The 20,446-nt window shown below is 44.3% G+C and overlaps 1 pseudogene across 1 annotated transcript; it reads left to right on the forward strand.

The window, feature by feature from the left end:
- Positions 1–17,269: 17,269 nt before the first annotated feature.
- LOC311108652 (mitochondrial dynamics protein MID51-like) lies at positions 17,270–17,985 on the forward strand (annotated as a pseudogene). Its single transcript has one exon. The product of its transcript is annotated as a mitochondrial dynamics protein MID51-like (transcript).
- The last annotated feature ends 2,461 nt before the right edge of the window (positions 17,986–20,446 follow it).

Here is a 20,446-nt window from a genome sequence, read left to right on the forward strand (position 1 = left end):
TTTGATCATTTTTCATTTTTATTTAAAAAAATTTCAATATTAGGGTGATTTTGGTATGATTTTATGAATCAAAGGGGGGAAGTGGGTTAATGTGATTCATACATCATTTATATATCATTTTTATATTCTTAGTTGATATTGATGTTTAATTTGAAAGTGTTTGTTTTGCAAAAGATACTGTTTGGTCTTTCCTTTTCTTTCAAAAGCATTTGGGGAACATGTGGAGATTGAAATACTCAAACAAGGACAATGTGAAAGGACAATGACTGGAGGAGATGAAACAAGGAGGGGTGGAAAGATTCCGATTCCATCATCAACAATCCATTGGAAGAGGATTCCAGTGTCTGCAATGAAATATAGACATATTTGATGTGTAATACATAATTGTGTCATATTCTTAGGTATTAATTTTTGTAGAATGATGTTTGATGTTATTGAATACATGTGAGGATCTTAGATGTTTTTGTTTATTTCGTGAATGCTTAGGGACAGGGAGTCTAGGCAGGGAGAGGTCCACTATAGGGTCCAATGGGTTGACCAGCCTTAGAGTGGATATTTTTTGGATAGGATTTTGTTTGCAGGGGCTTACATGTGTATTTAATTGCATCATAGTTTCAAATGCATTTACATTGTTTATGAGTTTAGCTGGAGTACCGAGGTGGTTGCCTGGGGCAGAGGGACCGTGAGAGAATTTTACTGTCTTGATTGATGGATGGATTTGGAACGAAGGTTGCCAGACAGTTTTTCGCTCTTACAGTCCATAAAGATTTGTTCATATTTCATAGTAATGTATTCACACTTCATAAACAGTTATTCATATTTCATAGAAAGGTATTTACACTCTAGAGGAGAATGTTTTTTTGGTTTAAGGTTAAAGATACTCAACAAGATAAATTGTTACTAGTCATAATCCTATTCTGTTTGTTTTCGAGACTTTTAGTTCGTCTCGAAGGGGGGATATGTCGTGTATTGAGATTATGACGTTGTTAATGTTTTAAGTGGAACCAGAGAGGACGTTAATTTTAGTATCAAGAGGGAATGTTTTAGTGTAACGCCACATACAACAGACAGGAAGTGTGTTGTAGACAGGGGAGACTGGTGATTGGCCAGAAGAGGGAGCCCATCTTTTTGCATTGTTTATAAGTAGGGGCTAAACGAAGGAGAAGGCAGAGCGGCCATTCTGAGGCGTCGCTCTCTGGATGTCATGTCATCTGTCACTTATGCTGAAGCTTTTGATATGAATAAACCTTATGATCAAAGTTCAGTATGAGCGGACTCCTTTGTTTATCAGCAATAATTGCCACCATTCACCCGATACGACAACTGTAATGAGGAAATGCTCTCATTAATGCCCAGATAAAAGGGAATGCTCATTTAGTCGTAACCTTTAAAATCACAAGACAATCAGTGTTCTTTATCAGTATCAAAGAACAAGGCAATGTTTTGATTGATATGAAAGAGCAGATTACATAATCCCTAACACAGTTTAACCATTTTCATGCTTTAATTGTTTAATATTTTTTCAATATATACCTATTTTCATTCGAATGCTTTTGAGGGCTCAGCCTCAATGAATAAATGTTTTCACTTCTAATCGGATCATGTTGATCAGATCCGATGACATTGCATAGAAAACATTTTTCTCTTCCCTAGTGAAAAGTTTGTACTTTTAAATGATGTTATCCAGGGAAGTATAGTCAAGGTTATGATGTTGTTTTGTTGCAGTTAACATAAGTGTTGTATTCCACAGCAAGTGCATTGTGTGTGAGAAAGAAAGAGTGAATTTGTTTGTCATCCCCACTGACATGTTTTTAAAAATAATGTGATAGTCAAACATGAAAACTATGCTATGGAAAGCCCCTATTCTCTGAAGGAAAGATGATTTGAAAGGCATTTTATGTTGAGCAACAGGCACAATGTGGAGGTGTTACAATATTTAACAGAGACCCAAAATGTCCTTTCCTAGTCCCTGGGTTATTATGTTGTAAAATATACATGGACGTTATATTGGTGAAGGGTCTCTGCATGGAAAATAAACCGCATCTGCTGAGTTTAGGGGATTTTAGGCGTCTAGTTCAGTGTTAATTTTGGCAGCTATTTTAGATGTAATTTTTGTCTTAGTTTTAGTCTTAAAATATATTTTAGTCTTAGTCACATTTTAGTCATTTCATCCTTCTTTAGTTTTAGTTATCTGTCGGTGAAAACTATTTTAGTCACATTTTAGTCCAGCATTTTTTCCATTGAATAATTAATATTTACTTGCATCATGTGAAAACTTAGATAGCCTTGTCCAACTAGGCATAATATCACCTCGTATACCTTCGCTGGCAGCACTGTAACCAATGCCAGCCATAATTAACCATGGGCTATAGTATATAAAACCTTACAGGTTAAATCATTTAGCTCTGATACACATTTAACATCATATTATATTCGATCCATTACTTAACATCTACACTCTTAGAAAAAAGGGTTCCAAAAGGGTTCTTCGGCTGTCCCCATAGGAGAACCCTTTTGGGTTCCATGTAGTACCCTCTGTAGAATGGGTTCTACCTGAAACCAAAAAGGGTTCTTCAAAGGGTTCTCCTATGGGACAGCCGAAGAACCCTTTAAGGTTCTAGATAGCACCTTTTTTCTAAGAGTGTAAGAATTTCAGAAAAGTCACACATGCATTTAGATTTCTGTAGAGTATAAAATCAGTAACCATTATATACTGAACAAAAATATAAACGCAATGTAGAGTCTTGGTCCCATGTTTCATGAGCTGAAATATAATATTCCAGAAATGTTCCATATGCACAAAAAGCTTAATTCTTTCAAATTTTGTGCACAGGACCCCCACATCCAGCTTCTTCACCTGCGTGATCGTCTGAGACCAGCCACCTGGACAGCTGATGAAATTTAGGATTATTTCTGTCTGTAATAAAGCCCTTTTGTAAGGAAAAACTACTTCTGATTGGCTGGGCCTGGCTCACGCATGGCTGTGCCCCTGAAATCCATAGATTAGGGCCTAATGAATTTACTTCAATTTACTGATTTCCTTATATGAACTGTAACTCAGTAAAATTGTTGAAATTCTTGCATGTTGCATTTATATTTTTGTTCAGTATAGAATAATTGTCTACATCCACAGTTTCATTACCCTGCATTTTTAACACACAAACATATGTTGCATAGCTAAACAAACACAATATATAAAATAAATAATGGATTTCTTGTGATGGTGTATATTCAATTAATTTATTCAACTTTTTTAAATGTAGATGTTCCAAAGGCTCGCATCAGCGGATTGTGTGGAGGCCTAGAGATGCTAAACGTGTCTATATTAATTAACGGTCAATTACTATGAGAGGAGTCTTTTGCATGACAATAACCAACTGACAATATTTCATGACCGCCACAGCCCTAGTAATGTATTTATTTATTTGTATTTATTAGGGATCCCCATTAGCTGCAGCCAAGGCAGCAGAGTCTTCCTGGGGTCCAAACACTTTAAGGCACTTACATCACAAATAAAACAGAAGATAAAAGAGGGACAACATTATTACACCACAACATATCTACAATACAAAATGTATAATACCATCATAAAAAAATATTACAATGTACGTGAGTGTAGAGTGTATGTGCTAGTGTGTGTGTGTGCATATACGTGTGTGTGTTTGTGTGTGTGTGTGTGCATCTCTTCACAGTCCCCGCTGTTCCATAAGGTGTATTTGGCATCTGATTTTTAAAATCTGATTCTACTGACAGTTTACAATCCAGGGTTACTCCAAGCAGTATAGTCATCTCAATGACCACATTATTCATTACACAATTTAGTTAAGGGTTTAGTGAATGATTTGTCCCAAACACAATACTTTTAGTTTTTGAAATATTTAGGACTAACTTATTCCTTGCCAACCATTCTGAAACTAACTGCAGCTCTTTTTTAGGTGTTGCAGTCATTTCAGTCGCTGTAGTAGCTGATGTGTATAGTGTTGAGTCATCCGCATACATAGACACACTGGCTTTACTCAAAGCCTAGAGTTGGATGTCAAAAGTAATGATTGAAAAAGTAAGGGGCCTAGACAACTGCCCTGGGGAATTCCTGATTCTACCTGGATTATGTTGGAGAGGCTTCCATTAAAGAACACCGTCTGTGTTCTGTTAGACAGGTAACTTTTTATCCACAATATTAGCAGGGGGTGTAAAGCCATAACACATACTTTTTTCCAGCAGTAGACTATGATCGATAACGTCAAAAGCTCCCACAATATTTTTATCATCAAGTTCTCTCAGCCCATCATCAGTCATTTGTGTGAGTGTTGTGCTGGTTGAATGTCCTTCCCTACAAGTGCTGAAAGTCTGTTGTCAATTTGTTTACAGTAAAATAGCATTGTATCTGGTCAAACAATTTTCTACAAATGTTTACTAAGGGTTGGTAAAAGGCTGATTGCTCGGCTATTTGAGCCAGTAAAGGGGGCTTTACTATTCGTGGGTAGCGGAATGACTTTTGCTTCCCTCCAGGCCTGAGGCCACACACTTTCTATTAGGCTTAGATTGAAGATAAGGCAAATAGGAGTGGCAATATCATCCATTATTATCCTCAGTAATTTTCCATCCAAGTTGTCAGACCCCAGTGGCTTGTCATTTTTAATAGACAATTGTTTCATCTCTTCCACACTCACTTTACGGAATTCAAAATTACAATGCTTGTCTTTCAGAATTTGATCAGTTATACTTGGATGTGTGGTGTCACCTTTTGTTTCTGACATGTCATGCCTAAATTTGCTAATCTTGCCATTGAAACAATCATTAAAGTAATTGGCAATATCAGTGGGTTTTGTGGTGAATGAGCCATCTGATTCAATGAACGATGGAGCTGAGTTTGCCTTTTTGCCCAAAATGTCATTTAAGGTGCTCCAAAGCTTTTTACTATCATTCTTTATATCATTTATCTTTGTTTCAAAGTATAGTTTATTCTTCTTTTTATTCAGTTTAGTCACATGATTTCTCAATTTGCAGTACATTTACGTTTGCCAATAGGTTGTGCAGCCAGACTTATTTGCCATTCCTTTTGCCTCATCCCTCTCAACCATACAATTTTTCAATTGCTCATCAATCCACAGGGATTTAACCATTTTTACAGTAATTTTCTTAATGGGTGCATACTTATTAGTAACTTGAATAAGCAATTTCATAAAATGTGTCTGGTTGCTCATTACACACCACAGACCAGCAAATATTCGTATCATCATCAACATAGGAATCACTACAAAACGTATTGTATGGCCTCTTACACACTATATTAGGCCCAGCCTTTGAAACTTTAGTTTTCCTAATCATGGCTACTATATTGTGATCACTACATCCGATGGATTTGGATTCTGATTTAAAGCAAATTTCTGCTGCATTAGTAAAGATGTGATCAATACATGTTGATGAGTTCATTCCTGTGCTGTTTTTAACTACCCTGGTAGGTTGACTGATAACCTGAACCAGGTTGCAGGCACTAGTTACATTTGAAGCTTTTTCTTGAGTGAGCAGCTTGATGAAAGCCAGTCAATATTTAAATCTCCAAGAACATATACCTCTCTGTTGATATCCCTTACAGTGAGGGGAAAACATATTTGATCCCCTGCTGATTTTGTACGTTTGCCCACTGACAAAGACATGATCAGTCTATAATTTTAATAGTAGGTTTATTTGAACAGTGAGAGACAGAATAACAACAAAAAGATCCAGAAAAACGCATGTCAAAAATGTTATAAATTGATTTGCATTTTAATGAGGGAAATAAGTATTTGACCCCATCTCAATCAGAAAGAATTCTGGCTCCCAGGTCTCATTTATACAGGTAACGAGCTGAGATTAGGAGCACAATCTTAAAGGGAGTGCTCCTAATCTCAGCTTGTTACCTGTTTAAAAGACACCTGTCCACAGAAGCAATCAATCAATCAGATTCCAAACTCTCCACCATGGCCAAGACCAAAGAGCTCTCCAAGGATGTCAGGGACAAGATTGTAGACCTACACAAGGCTGGAATGGGCTACAAGACCATCGCCAAGCAGCTTGGTGAGAAGGTGACAACAGTTGGTGCGATTATTCGTAAATAACACAAAATAACTGTCAATCTCCCTCGGCCTGGGGCTCCATACAAGATCTCACCTCGTGGAGTTGCAATGATCATGAGAACGGTGAGGAATCAGCCCAGAACTACACAGGAGGATCTTGTCAATGATCTCAAGGCAGCTGCGACCATAGTCACCAAGAAAACAATTGGTAACACACTACGCCGTGAAGGACTGAAATCCTGCAGCGCCCGCAAGGTCCCCCTGCTCAAGAAAGCACATATACAGGGCCGTCTGAAGTTTGCCAATGAACATCTGAATGATTCAGAGGAGAGCTGGGTGAAAGTGTTGTGGTCAGATGAGACCAAAATTGAGCTCTTTGCTATCAACTCAATTCGCCGTGTTTGGAGAAGGAGGAATGCTGCCTATGACCCCAAGAACATCATCCCCACTGTCAAACAAGGAGGTGGAAACATTATGCTTTGGGGGTGTTTTTCTGCTAAGGGGACAGGACAACTTCACCGTATCAAAGGGACGATGGACGGGGCCATGTACCGTCAAATCTTGGGTGAGAACCTCCTTCCCTCAGCCAGGGCATTAAAAATGTTTCGTGGATGGGTATTCCAGCAAGACAATGACCCAAAACACATGGCCAAGGCAACAAAGGAGTGGCTCAAGAAGAAGCACATTAAGGTCTTGGAGTGGCCTAGCCAGTCTCCAGACCTTAATCCCATAGAAAATCTGTGGAGGGAGCTGAAGGTTTCGAGTTGCCAAACGTCAGCCTCGAAACCTTAATGACTTGGAGAAGATCTGCAAAGAGGAGTGGGACAAAATCCCTCCTGAGATGTGTGCAAACCTGGTGGCCAACTACAAGAAACGTCTGACCTCTGTGATTGCCAACAAGGGTTTTGCCACCAAGCACTAAGTCATGTTTTGCAGAGGGGTCAAATACTTATTTCCGCATTAAAATGCAAATCAATTTATAACATTTTTGACATGCATTTTTCTGGATTTTTTTGTTGTTATTCTGTCTCTCACTGTTCAAATAAACGTACCATTAAAATTATAGATGGATCATTTCTTTGTCAGTGGGCAAACGTACAAAATCAGCAGGGGATCAAATACTTTTTTCCCTCACTGTACATTATCAAGCATTTCACACATATTATCCATATACTGACTGTTAGCACTTGCTGGTCTATAGCAGCTTCCCACAAGAATGGGCTTTAGGTGAAGCAGATTAACCTGCAGCCATATTACTGCAACAGTATGTAACATGAGATCCTCTTTAAACTTTACATGAATGTGGTTCTGAATACAAACCATTGGCATTTCTGTATTTTCAGTAAATGTTATAACCATGTATTGCTACCATTGTATCATCAATGGTATTATATAAGTGAGTTTCAGAGATAGTCAGAATATTAATGACATCTGTTACTAGCAAGTTATTGATTTCATGAACCTTGTTTCTTAGGCTACATATGATAATGTGGGCTGTTAGCACTTTTCTTGGATCCTTGATTGGTTTCATTGTTTTACTGGGAAGCTTAGCAGAAGTAGACATGCTCATGTTATTTATGTTTGAGCTGATAGTGCAGGGTGAGATGCACACAGTGGACTTCCTACTAGGGCACACCGCCTCAGTGCTAACAGTATAACTCTGGTTCATAGGTACATTAACTGCATACAATAGCTGTAGGATCAACAGGCATTAAGGGCAGTTAGAGGGACATAAATTAGGTTACTTACATTATGTCTGCCAACGTCCCTGGGATAATGTACATTTGCTGCAGCATTATGACAACTCAGCAACACAATGGTAGGGATTAACTGAGCTGGGCTTGGGTCATTGATAAGTCATTGTCTCAACACAGCCTTGAAATGTGTGGACAGAGTCCAGGAGCCAAGATAATTCGGATGGACTCCATCATTCCTGTAGAGCATCTTCTGTTTCCAAAAGGTGTCAAAGTTATCTATACAAGTGATTCCAACAGAGCTACAGTAATCTTTTAGCCAGGTGTGTAATGCCAGTAGCCTGCTGAATCTTTCACATTCGCGGCCCAACGATGATACCGGAACTGACATAATTACCTGCTTTTTGTAATCTTTCAGTGCTTGAATAAGTTCTTTAATATACATTTTCAGAAGTTCCGAGCTAGCCCTCCTAATGTCGTTTGACCTCACATGGACTACGACAGCGTCAGCTCCTGGCAGCTGTTGTAGAACGGTTGGAAGTAGCCTTTTAATGTCCTGTACTTGTGCTACAGGATAGCACAGAGTTTTTGCCCTGGGAACCATGATGTTTCTTACCATAGAACTGCCGATGACTACAGCTGGTGCAATGGCTGAGGAGGTCAGGCCGTTTTTTTGCCTCAAGTGGTTTCCTGTCTGCCAGGAACCTCAGATATCCATCCTTGCAGCACCCAGGGGAACACCAGGGACAGGATCCTTCAAGGTCAGTGCGGCTATTCTAGAAGCATGGAGAGGGGCATCAGGCACCACCTCCAACAGCATCACTTCCCAGGAATGTTGTGGCTCAGACAAAGGGGTAGCGAGTAGCAGGCGGCTCAAGGCATCCGTATTAGCCAGCTGCTTCCCTAGACGATAGCAAAGCTCATAACTATGGGCTCCCAGTATCAGGCTCCATCTGACCATCTGAGTGGAGAGAATATAGGGAATGGGCTTCAAATTATGAAGCTGGCCCAGCAAGGACTTATGGTTGGTGTAGACCACAAAATAGCAACCTAACAAATACTAATGGAAATTCTTGACTGCAAAAAATTTCACCAGGGCCTCTTTATCCAGCTGCGCATAGTTCTGTTCAGTGGCAGTTAGGGTCCTAGATGAGCACACGGGTGCCTCCCGAGCATCAGAGTCTACATGACTAAACAAGGCACCGAGCCCATATGTGACCGACTGCCTTGATTCGGTCTTATGTAACAAAGTTTGAAATTGTGTTTTTTTACATTGGATAAATACAGAGACACAGAGCTACAAAATGCTATATCATACACTGCATTTGAGGAACAATGGGAAAGCAATTCTGCTTTGAAAGTTGATAAACTTGTAACCAAACTTTTGAGAAAATGGCCCTTGTGTCACATCCTGATCGGTTTCACCTGTTTTTGTGCTGGTCTCCACCCCCCTCCAGGTGTTGCCCATCTTCCCCATTATCCCCTGTTCATTTATACCTGTGTCCTCTGTTTGTCTGTTGCCAGTTCATCTTGTCTTGTCGGGTCTTATCAGTGTGCTTTCCCGTCTTCCTGTTTTCTTAAGTTTCTGTTTCCTAGTTTCCCCGGTTCTGACCATTCTGCCTGCCCTGACCCCGAGCCTGCCTGCCGTTCTGTACCTTATTGATTCTGCCCTGGATTATGGACCTCTGCCTGCCCTTGACCTGTCTTTTGCCTACCCCCTGTTTTGTCAATAAACATCTGTGATTCTAGCTGTCTGCATCTGGGTCTTATCCTGAGTTCTGATAGTACGAACTGGCCATGACTTACCCAGCAGACTCAGACCAGTTCCACAACGCTGTCTCCCAGCAAGGAGCCACCATTGGAAGACACGAGGAGTTACTGCAATGCCTTATGGAGGGACTCCATACCCTGGTGAATGCCATGACCAGACGTTCGATACATTGGTGGAGCAATTCCGTGGATTCCCTACAAGGCAGCAAGCCACACCAGTAATTCCCCAGACTCTCAACAACCCCGCCACCAGCAACGCTTCATCCCAGCCTTCCCCAGTGTCCCGAGAACCCCGCTTACCTCCTCCGGAGCGTTACACCTGCCGGGCCTTTCTCTCCCAGTGCTCCCTCATCTTCGAGCAGCAGCCTTCTTCGTTCCCCTCGGACCGCTCGAGGATAGCATACATCATAACGCTGATGTCTGGGAAGGCACTCATCTGGGCTACGGCGGTGTGGGAGCAACATTCCGCCATCTGCCTCAGTCTGGAGGAGTTTGTGGCGGAAGGTGTTGAGTCTCCGTTGTCCGGGAGAGAGGCTGCTCATAAACTGCTCCAGCTACGCCAAGACTCCCATGTTGTGGCAGGCTACTCGGTGGATTTTCCCACATTGGCGGTGGAGAGTGCCTGGAACCCAGAAGCTTTGTTCGACCTGTTCCTTCACGGATTATCGCAGGTGATCAAAGATGAGCTCGCAGCCCGGGAGCTTCCCATGGACCTCGACTCCCTCATAGCCTTGACCATCCAGATCGATGGGCGGCTACGAGAACTTAGGAAGGAAAGGGAATCTGTTCCCTGTCGCCCTCACTCGCCCTCGATTCCCACCTCGCCTCCAAGGAATCCCGGAAACCCCCGAAGGCACTTCCAAGAGAATCCGATGTCACCTGAGTGCTCAGGGGAATCGCCGAGGGTGGTCGGCTCGCCTCCTCCAGAGCCCAAGCTACTGAGAAGGGCTCGATTGTCTCCGGATTAATGTTTACGCAGACTGAACACCAGGAGCTGTCTGTATTGCGGGACTACATTACATTATATTTCCACCCGTCCATTTTAAAAGACCAGGCTCATCAGTAGGTACCGGTGCTCTGGTGAGCCGTACAGAGATTTTCCAATCTCCCATTACTCGCACCCCTCTCCATGCCACCATTATAGGGTGACGAGGGAAAATCACTCCGGGTGCTCATTGACTCTGGGGCCGATGAGAGCTTTATCGATGCTACCTTGATGTCGGAGCTTGGAATCTCCGCTCAGCCCCTCTCCATTCCCATGGACGTCAGAGCGCTGGATGGGGGCTCTATTGGCGGAGTCACCCGCAATACGATTCCTATCGACCTACGAGTATCAGGAAATCACACTGAGTGTATGCAGTTCCTGCTCATCTCCCCATGTACCGGTGGTTTTGGGATATTCTTGGCTCCAGAAGCACAAACGACTGGGCTGCTGGTTCTAGCATGGGTTGGTTCCCGTTCTGCCATGCTCATTGTCTCAAGTCAGCCTTGCCGGCCCCTGGACTTCTTCCTGCAGGCTTGAGAGACGCCTCGGACCTCTCCGCCATTCCGACGGAGTACCTGGACCTCCGGGAGGTCTTCAACAAGGCCCACGTTACTTCTCTCCCTCCGCATCGACCCTACGACTGCGCCATTGACCTTCTCCCGGGCACTACACCTCGGGGGCGGCTTTACTCCTGTCGGGTCTGGAGATCAAGGCTATGGAGGAGTACATTGAGAACTCTCTTGTTGCAGGGAGTTCGTGTTTGTCTACCTCGATGACATCCTGGTCTTTTCCAGGTCAGCTCAAGAACACATCCTCCACGTCCGACAATCCTTCAGTGTCTCCTGGAGAACCAGCTTTTCGTTAAAGCAGAGAAGTGTGAGTTCCATCGCTCCACTATCTCCTTCCTTGGATACGTCATCGCTGCAGGACATATACAGATGGATCCAGACAAGGTGAGAGCGGTGGTGGATTGGCCTCAACCCACATCCAGAGTGCAGCTGCAACATTTCCTGGGGTTTGCTAACTTCTACCGCCGCTTCATCCGGGGTTACGGCATCCTGGCTTCCCCACTCACAGCCCTCACCTCTCCCAAGGTTCCCTTCACGTGGTCTCCAGCAGCTGACCAGGCGTTCTCGGACCTCAAACGTTGATTCACTACAGCCCCATCTTAGTCCATCCGGACCCATTCCGTCAATTTCACTCTCTCTTACCGCTCGGGGATCAAGAACGTGAAGCCGAACGCACTCTCAAGGTTGTATTACCCCGCTGCTACTCCGTCTGACCCCGAGACCATCCTCCCTACCTCCTGTCTAGCGGCTGCAGTTGTCTGGGGTATAGAGAGCCTGGTCTGTAAGGCACAGCGCTCCCAACGGAGGGGTTCCGGCACACCGGATGTTTTTCCCGGACTCTGCCCGTACCCCGGTCCTGGAATGGGCACATTCCTGTAGACTGACCTGCCATCCAGGCTCCCGTCGGACCCTGGCTTTTGTCTGATGACGCTTTTGGTGGCCTTCCATGGTGCCGGATGTCTCTGCATTCGTCACCGCCTGCACGGTGTGTGCACAAAATAAGACTCCGCGGCAAGCTCCGGCTGGCCTTCTTCAACCACACCTTGTTCCTCACCACCCCTGGTCCCATATATCCCTGGACTTTGTTACTGGGCTTCCCCCGTCAGACGGCAACACTACTATCCTGACGGTGGTGGATAGGTTTTCTAAAGCTGACCATTTTATTCCCCTTCCCAAATTCCCCTCAGCCAAGGAGACGACTCAGCTCATGGCACAGCACATCTTCCGGATCCATCTACTTCTGGTCAACATGGTCTCCGATCGTGATCCCCAGTTCTCGTCCCAGTTCTGGAAGGCGTTCTGCACCCTCATTGGGTCATTAGCCAGCCTGTCCTCTGGTTTCCACCCCCAATCTAATGGCCAGGCGGAGCGAGCCAATCAGGACCTGGAGATGGCCCTTCGTTGCCTCGTCTCCGCCAACCCCACGACCTGGAGCAAGCATCTTGTGTGGGTGGAATACGCCCGCAACACCCTTCCCTGCTCGGCCACTGGTCTCTCGACCTTCGAGTGTTCCTTGGGATATCAGCCCCCACTCTTCCCCGAGCAAGAGGAAGAAGTCAGCATACCCTCTGCCCAGATGTTCATCCGCTGCTGTCGCCGTACCTGGAGAGAGCCCTGGCTGCTCTTTTGAAGACCACATCCAGGTATCGGCGACAAGCGGATCGCCACCGGACCCCTGCTCCCCGCTATCAGCTCGGGCAGAGGGTATGGCTCTCTACTCGGGACCTGCCCTTCCGGGTGGAGTCCCGTAAACTTTCCCCCCCTTTCATCTGCCCGTTCTCCATCTCTAAAATCCTTAGCCCCTCTGCTGTTAACCTTCTGTTGCCCCGCACCCTCCGTATCCATCCTACATTTCATGCGTCCAAGATAAAACTTGTGTCTCACTGTCCTTTGTCTTCTGTCACACCCTGATCGGTTTCACCTGTCTTTGTGCTTGTCTGCACCCCCCTCCAGGTGTCGCCCATCTTCCCCATTATCCCCTGTACATTTATACCTGTGTTCTCTGTTTGTCTGTTGCCAGTTCGGCTTATCTTGTCAGGTCTTACCAGCGTGCTTTCCCGTCTTCCTGTTTTCTCAACTTTCTGTTTCCTAGTTTCCCCGGTTCTGACCATTCTGCCTGCCCTGACCCCGAGCCTGCCTGCCATTCTGTACCTGTCTGACTCTGCCCTGATTACGAACCTCTGCCTGCCCTGACCCTGAGCCTGCCTACCGTTCTGTACCTTATTGACTCTGCCCTGGATTACTGACCTCTGCCTGCCCTTGACCTGTCTTTTTCCTGCACCTTGTTTGGTCAATAAACATCTGTGATTCTAGCTGTCTGTATCTGGGTCTTATCCTGAGCTCTGATACCTTGAATGTTTTGGTACACCTACTGGAGAGCTCTTCTTTTTCTACACCCATTCAGGATTGTTCACACCTTCTTAAGACAGCTCCACCCATCTCTTTAAGGGTTCACATGTGAGGTCATGTGCTAAACAGTGAGTAGTGTAGTAAAGATTAAGACTAAAAGTGGTACAAGTAGTAGCCTACAATAAGGAAAAATTCCAGGTAAACAGAAAGTGTCCAGATATTTTTTTTAAATAAATATTAGTTGACGCTTACCCAGACACACTTGTCTAAATTGATGAGTCATGTGAAAGAAATGCTGTAACCCCCAGCCACATCTTTCTAAGTGGATGGGTCTCTACAGAAGTTGTAAAGGGTACAGCGAAATGGTTACTTGCATAGTAGCAATATCAAAAATAGATAGTGTCAATAAAGAAAAAAAGAACAAGTGTCAATGCCAGTAGACAAAGAACAAAAGAATATACAGTATGTACAGGAACAATATCAATAACGATATCAGTGAAAGATGAGGTAGTTATATGCACACAATCAGGGGTAAAGTGGCTGAGCAGCAGGATAAAAAATAATAATAGTAGCAGCAACATATGGCGTGTGTGTTAGGAGAGAGTCATGTGAATAGAGGCACTGCAGATAGTGCTGATGACTTGTCCGTCCGAACCACGAATGAACAAGGGAATCTATATTCGGAGAGTCTGTTTCTGTCCTGCCCTTGATTTTGGTGCAGGGCATGTGATGTCCATAGCCTCTTTGTCACAAAACTTCCTGATCTTCTCAAAAAGAGCATTGAAGCTGTAAAACAGGAAATAAAAAAAATACTTTTAGAAGACATTACCACCTTGCATAACATCAATTCACCGCCTAAGTTTAGATCAGAAGAATAACCTCATACAATGCAATGAAAATGATATTCACCTGAAGTGCTGGTACTGCTTGATCTGTGGCAGCGGCCTGAAGTACGGAGTCAGGCGTTGTTGCCAGCCATAGCTTTCCACAAGCACCGTACCATCCTCCAGTCCAACCAGCTGTGGGATGTTGACCCCTGTCACAGTGCTGTCCTTCACAACACCAGCAATCTCGGACAAAGTGTTCTCTCTGGTCTTTCTGAAGTGCTACTTGATGAGGCCGAAGCACCAGTCGGGGGCAAACTTGGTGTGGCCTGTGATCAGGAAGTTAAAGTCCAGACTGTGGTGGAGCTTGTGCATGGTCCGCCAGGCACAATACCAGAGCAACGAACTTGTTCTTGTTTTGGCCACTGCATTTATCACAATTCAGGCCCACACGTGTTTCCCCAACTCCATAGTTCGTGAAGAAATGGTGCATGTAGTTGATGACTGTGCTGCTATCTTTGCTGGATAGGTACCTGGCGCCGACGAAGATGGCGGCCTCGCGACTAGCTCTTAGGAAACTTTGCGGTATTTTGTTTTTTAATGTCTTATTTTTTACATTATTAGCTCAGAAAGTGTTTTGCATCATTACATACAGCCGGGAAAAACTATTGGATATCAGAGTGGTGGTAACTCACCAGCATTACGACCAGGAATACGACTTTGCCGAAGCGGATCCTTTGTTTGCTCTCCCCAGGGCAACTGAATGGATTGCAGCGGCTGACCCAAAACATCGCTGGCGGAGGAGAGGCAATCGGAGCGGCCTGCTGGCGCACACACCACCCACCGCTTCCAAGTACTCTACTCGCTAATGTTCAATCTTTGGTTAACAAAGTCGACGAACTACGGGAAAGGATTTCTTTCCAGAGAGACATCAAGGCCTGTAACATACTCTGTTTCACGGAAACATGGCTATCTTTTTTTTTTTTTTTTTTCTGGGGGTAGATCAGCTTAATATTGGAGATAGATTGTAACTTCTATCAATGTAATTGTCTGCATCACTTCCAATCCCCCATGTTTTATATATACTCCCCTTTATTACTTTTCAACCCCGCCATCCTTTCCCTACTTGGGGTAAATTAGTGAACAACAATGCCCAGGCCTCTACTTCCAGCCTATACTTACTATTTACACCTTATGGACACAGTCAATTTTACAATAATTCTATTTTATTTGTTTTTGCTCCTGAACTTCTTCTACTCTCAACTTCTCCGATCATTTTCATGATGTCCATCCGGTTTGCTTCTACAGTGGGGAAAAAAGTATTAAGTCAGCCACCAATTGTGCAAGTTCTCCCACTTAAAAAGATGAGAGAGGCCTGTAATTTTCATCATAGGTACACGTCAACTATGACAGACAAAATGAGAAAAAAAATCCAGAAAATCACATTGTAGGATTTTTAATGAATTTATTTGCAAATTATGGTGGAAAATAAGTATTTGGCCAATAACAAAAGTTTCTCAATACTTTGTTATATACCCTTTGTTGGCAATGACACAGGTCAAACGTTTTCTGTAAGTCTTCACAAGGTTTTCACACACTGTTGCTGGTATTTTGGCCCATTCCTTCATGCAGATCTCCTCTAGAGCAGTGATGTTTTGGGGCTGTCGCTGGGCAACACAGACTTTCAACTCCCTCCAAAGATTTTCTATGGGGTTGAGATCTGGAGACTGGCTAGGCCACTCCAGGACCTTGAAATGCTTCTTACGAAGCCACTCCTTCGTTGCCCGGGCGGTGTGTTTGGGATCATTGTCATGCTGAAAGACCCAGCCACATTTCATCTTCAATGCCCTTGCTGATGGAAGGAGGTTTTCACTCAAAATCTCACGATACATGGCCCCATTCATTCTTTCCTTTACACGGATCAGTCGTCCTGGTCCCTTTGCAGAAAAACAGCCCCAAAGCATGATGTTTCCACCCCCATGCTTCACAGTAGGTATGGTGTTCTTTGGATGCAACTCAGCATTCTTTGTCCTCCAAACATGACAAGTTGAGTTTTTACCATATTTTGGTTTCATCTGACCATATGACATTCTCCCAATTCTCTTCTGGATCATCCAAATGCACTCTAGCAAACTTCAGACGGGCCTGGACATGTACTGGCTTAAGCAGGGGGACACGTCTGCACTGCAGGATTTGAGTCCCTGGCGGCGTAGTCTGTTACTGATGGTAGGCTTTGTTACTTTGGTCCCAGCTCTCTGCAGGTCATTCACTAGGTCCCCCCGTGTGGTTCTGGGATTTTTGCTCACCGTTCTTGTGATCATTTTGACCCCACGGGGTGAGATCTTGCGTGGAGCCCCAGATCGAGGGAGATTATCAGTGGTCTTGTATGTCTTCCATTTCCTAATAATTGCTCCCACAGTTGATTTCTTCAAACCAAGCTGCTTACCTATTGCAGATTCAGTCTTCCCAGCCTGGTGCAGGTCTACAATTTTGTTTCTGGTGTCCTTTGACAGCTCTTTGGTCTTGGCCATAGTGGAGTTTGGAGTGTGACTGTTTGAGGTTGTGGACAGGTGTCTTTTATACTGATAACAAGTTCAAACAGGTGCCATTAATACAGGTAACGAGTGGAGGACAGAGGAGCCTCTTAAAGAAGAAGTTATAGGTCTGTGAGAGCCAGAAATCTTGCTTGTTTGTAGGTGACCAAATACTTATTTTCCACCATAATTTGCAAATAAATTCATTAAAAATGTGATTTTCTGGAATTCTTTCTCTCATTTTGTCTGTCATAGTTGACGTGTACCAATGATGAAAATTACAGGCCTCTCTCATCTTTTTAAGTGGGAGAACTTGCACAATTGGTGGCTGACTAAATACTTTTTCCCCCCACTGTGTATATATATATATATCGACTAACCGACTAGTCAGCTAAATAACGGTGTTTTTTTTATTTTATCAAATGTGTTGGCGTTAGAATACAACATAGCAGACGTTGTAAATTGGTGTCACTGTGGGACAGGAAGTGATGGACTTCCGGTGGAGGAGGAGCCGGGGCGAGGAGGGCATTGCTGTGGTGATAGACTTCCTGCTGGCTAACGCCCGATTGATTCTGGGAGTGGGAGGGGCCGCGGTCCTGGGCATCGCTACGTTGGCCGTCAAGAGGTTGATAGAACATGCAGGCCGAGCGGCTTAGGATGAGAAGGTGGAACAGAAGATGTCGGAGAGCTGGGAGGAGCTTAGCTTAGTCTCCGCCTCCCCCAAGTCCATTAGGAAGGGGCTGGAGGGTGTGGTCATGAAACACATCACCAAGGCAACCAAGCGACAGAAAGCTGACCTTTGCCAGCCCCAGCAGCATAAGTCTAGTCTGGATGAGAAGCCTGTCAAAGCAGCAGAGTCCCAGAGACCCAAGAGACTACAGCTATGTCTCACCCTGCAGGAGCGTCTCCAGCAGTACTATTCTACCAGAGCAGCTTTAGCCCCAGAAGAGGTTCACAGAGCTCAGAGTCTAGCTCTAGATATCTGTATAGAGGCTTCCTGCACACCACAAACCCTGACATGCCTCTGGGAGAGATGTCACTGGGAGGGTCCCTGCTTGACGACCTACAGGTGGTGAGTGCGGACCATGCACGCCTGTTGGTTCCCCTCCAGCTAGAAACCAGTCTGTGGAGACTGATCCCTGGGGAGGAGACCCTCCTAACACACCCTCTACACTGGATATATGATATATATATGGATATATGAGTTATACCGCTCTACTGAGACCTGGACATATTGTTCAGATATAATAATATGGATATGTATAACAGTGTACTGACATGTAGGTACTTCATAGTACCAGATCTACTGGGCTCAGTCCCAAATGGCATCATATTCCCTATATAGTGCACTACTTTAGACTACTGTGGGCCTGGTCAGAAGTAGTGCCCCACATAGGGAATATGATGCTGTGGGCCTGGTCAAAGGTAGTGCCCTACATAGGGAATATGATGCTGTGGGCCTGGTCAAAGGTAGTGCCCTACATAGGGAATATGATGCTGTGGGCCTGGTCAAAAGTAGTGCCATTTGGGACGCACACTGAGTCATGTAGCTCCTTCATATACACCAGTAGACAGACTGACAGACCGGTAGACAGACTGACCGACAGGTAGACAGACTGACCGACAGGTAGACAGACTGACCGACAGGTAGACAGACAGACTGTATGTAACAGAGATATATCATCTACACATCGTGTATGACCAGTATGAAAATGTATGCACTCACTAACTGTAAGTCGCTCTGGATAAGAGCGTCTGCTAAATGACTAAAATGTAAATGTAAATGTATATATATCATACAGTACAAGTCAAAAGTTTGGACACACCTAGTCATTCAAGGATTTTTCTTTATTTTTACTATTTTTTACATTGTAGTGAAGACATCAAAAGTTTGGACACACCTAGTCATTCAAGGATTTTTCTTTATTTTTACTATTTTTTACATTGTAGTGAAGACATCAAAACGATGACATAACAAATACGGAATCATGTAGTTACCAAAAAAGTGTTAAACAAATCAAAATATGTTATATTTGAGATTCTTCAAATAGTCACCGTTTGCCTTGATGACAGCTTTGCACACTCTTGGCATTCTCTCAACCAGCTTCACCTGGAATGCTTTTCCAACAGTCTTGAAGGAGTTCCCACATATGCTGAGCACTTGTTAGCTGCTTTTCCTTCACTCTGCCATCCGACTCATCCCAAACCATCTCAATTTGGGTTGAGGTCGGGGGATTGTGGAGGCCAGGTCATCTGATGCAGCACTCCATCACTCTCCTTCTTGGTCAAATAGCCCTTACACAGCCTGGAGTTGTGTTGGGTCATTGTCCTGTTGAAAACAAATGATAGTCCTACTAAGCCCAAACCAGATGGGATGGCGTATCGCTGCAGAATGCTGTGGTAGCCATGCTGGTTAAATGTGCCTTGAATTCTAAATAAATCACAGACAGTGTCACCAGAAAAGCACCCCCACACCATAACACCTCCTCCTCCATGCTTTACGGTGGGAAATGCACATCCGTTCACCCACACCGCATCTCATTAAACCACGGCGGTTGGAACAAAAAATCTCCCATTTGGACTCCAGACCAAAGGACACATTTCCATAGGTCTAATTTCCATTGCTCGTGTTTCTTGGCCCAAGCAGGGCCAAGAAACTTCTTGTTATTGGTGTCCTTTAGTAGTGGTTTCTTTGCAGCAATTCGACCATGAAGGCCTGATTCACAGAGTCCCCTCTGAACAGTTGATTTTGAGATGTGTCTGTGACTTGAACTCTGTGAAGCATTTTTTTGGGCTTCAATTTCTGAGGTTGGTAACTCTAATGAACTTATCCTCTGCAGCACTGTGGCCATATATGCCTTTTTCCTCTCAGGCTGTGGCCCCGTATGGGTACTATAGACAACATATTCCTCAGGGTCTGGGTCGTAGTTTACCAAGTATGTCTGCTGTGTGGCCCTAGTGGGCTTCGGTGAGCTGCCTGAGGCCTGAGACTGGGACTTTTTCAAACATATTGAAGCTATATATCTACTCTGTTTACATTAGTGAGAAGTGAAAGCCCTAAACCTACAGCTATTGGAATTATGGGCACCCCCACATCTGAAACAGGCTCTGATGTCCTCTCTGGACTCTGACTCCGCCCCCTCCATGCGCAAAGGCCTACTACGTGCAGTGAGATGAACGTCAGACACAGTCGGAGGACCTGGTCTTTCAGGGAAAGCAGGCGGGCATTATTTGCAGCAGTCTCAGCCGCCAAGGCTTTTTCCTTAGCCACTCTAAATGTCAGATTAGGCTCAGCCAATAGGCGCCATTTAGATACTCATCTAATACCCAACAAACAATTCTGTCATGCAGCATCGGCTCCAGCTGATCTCCGAAATTACAGTGCACGAAAGCCTGTGTAGCCCAGCAATGAAACTGGAGATATTCTGATCTGCCTTTTGTTTACAGGTATGAAAATGAAACTAATGCACAATTTCTGACAGAGCTGGGATGAAATGCCGCTTCACACATGCCACAATATCATCATAACTCTTTGCAGTAGGCAGGGCCAGAGCGGAGAACATAATGTACAATAGAATGCCTCACCGCCCTGCACACGCTCAGCAGCACAGTGAGTTTCTTTTCGGCAATAGCCACGAAAAAACATTCCAGCCTTCCAACGTACT

The sequence above is a fragment of the Coregonus lavaretus genome, assembly GCF_964263955.1.
Source record: "Coregonus lavaretus genome assembly, chromosome: 3".
Lineage (NCBI taxonomy): Eukaryota > Metazoa > Chordata > Actinopteri > Salmoniformes > Salmonidae > Coregonus > Coregonus lavaretus.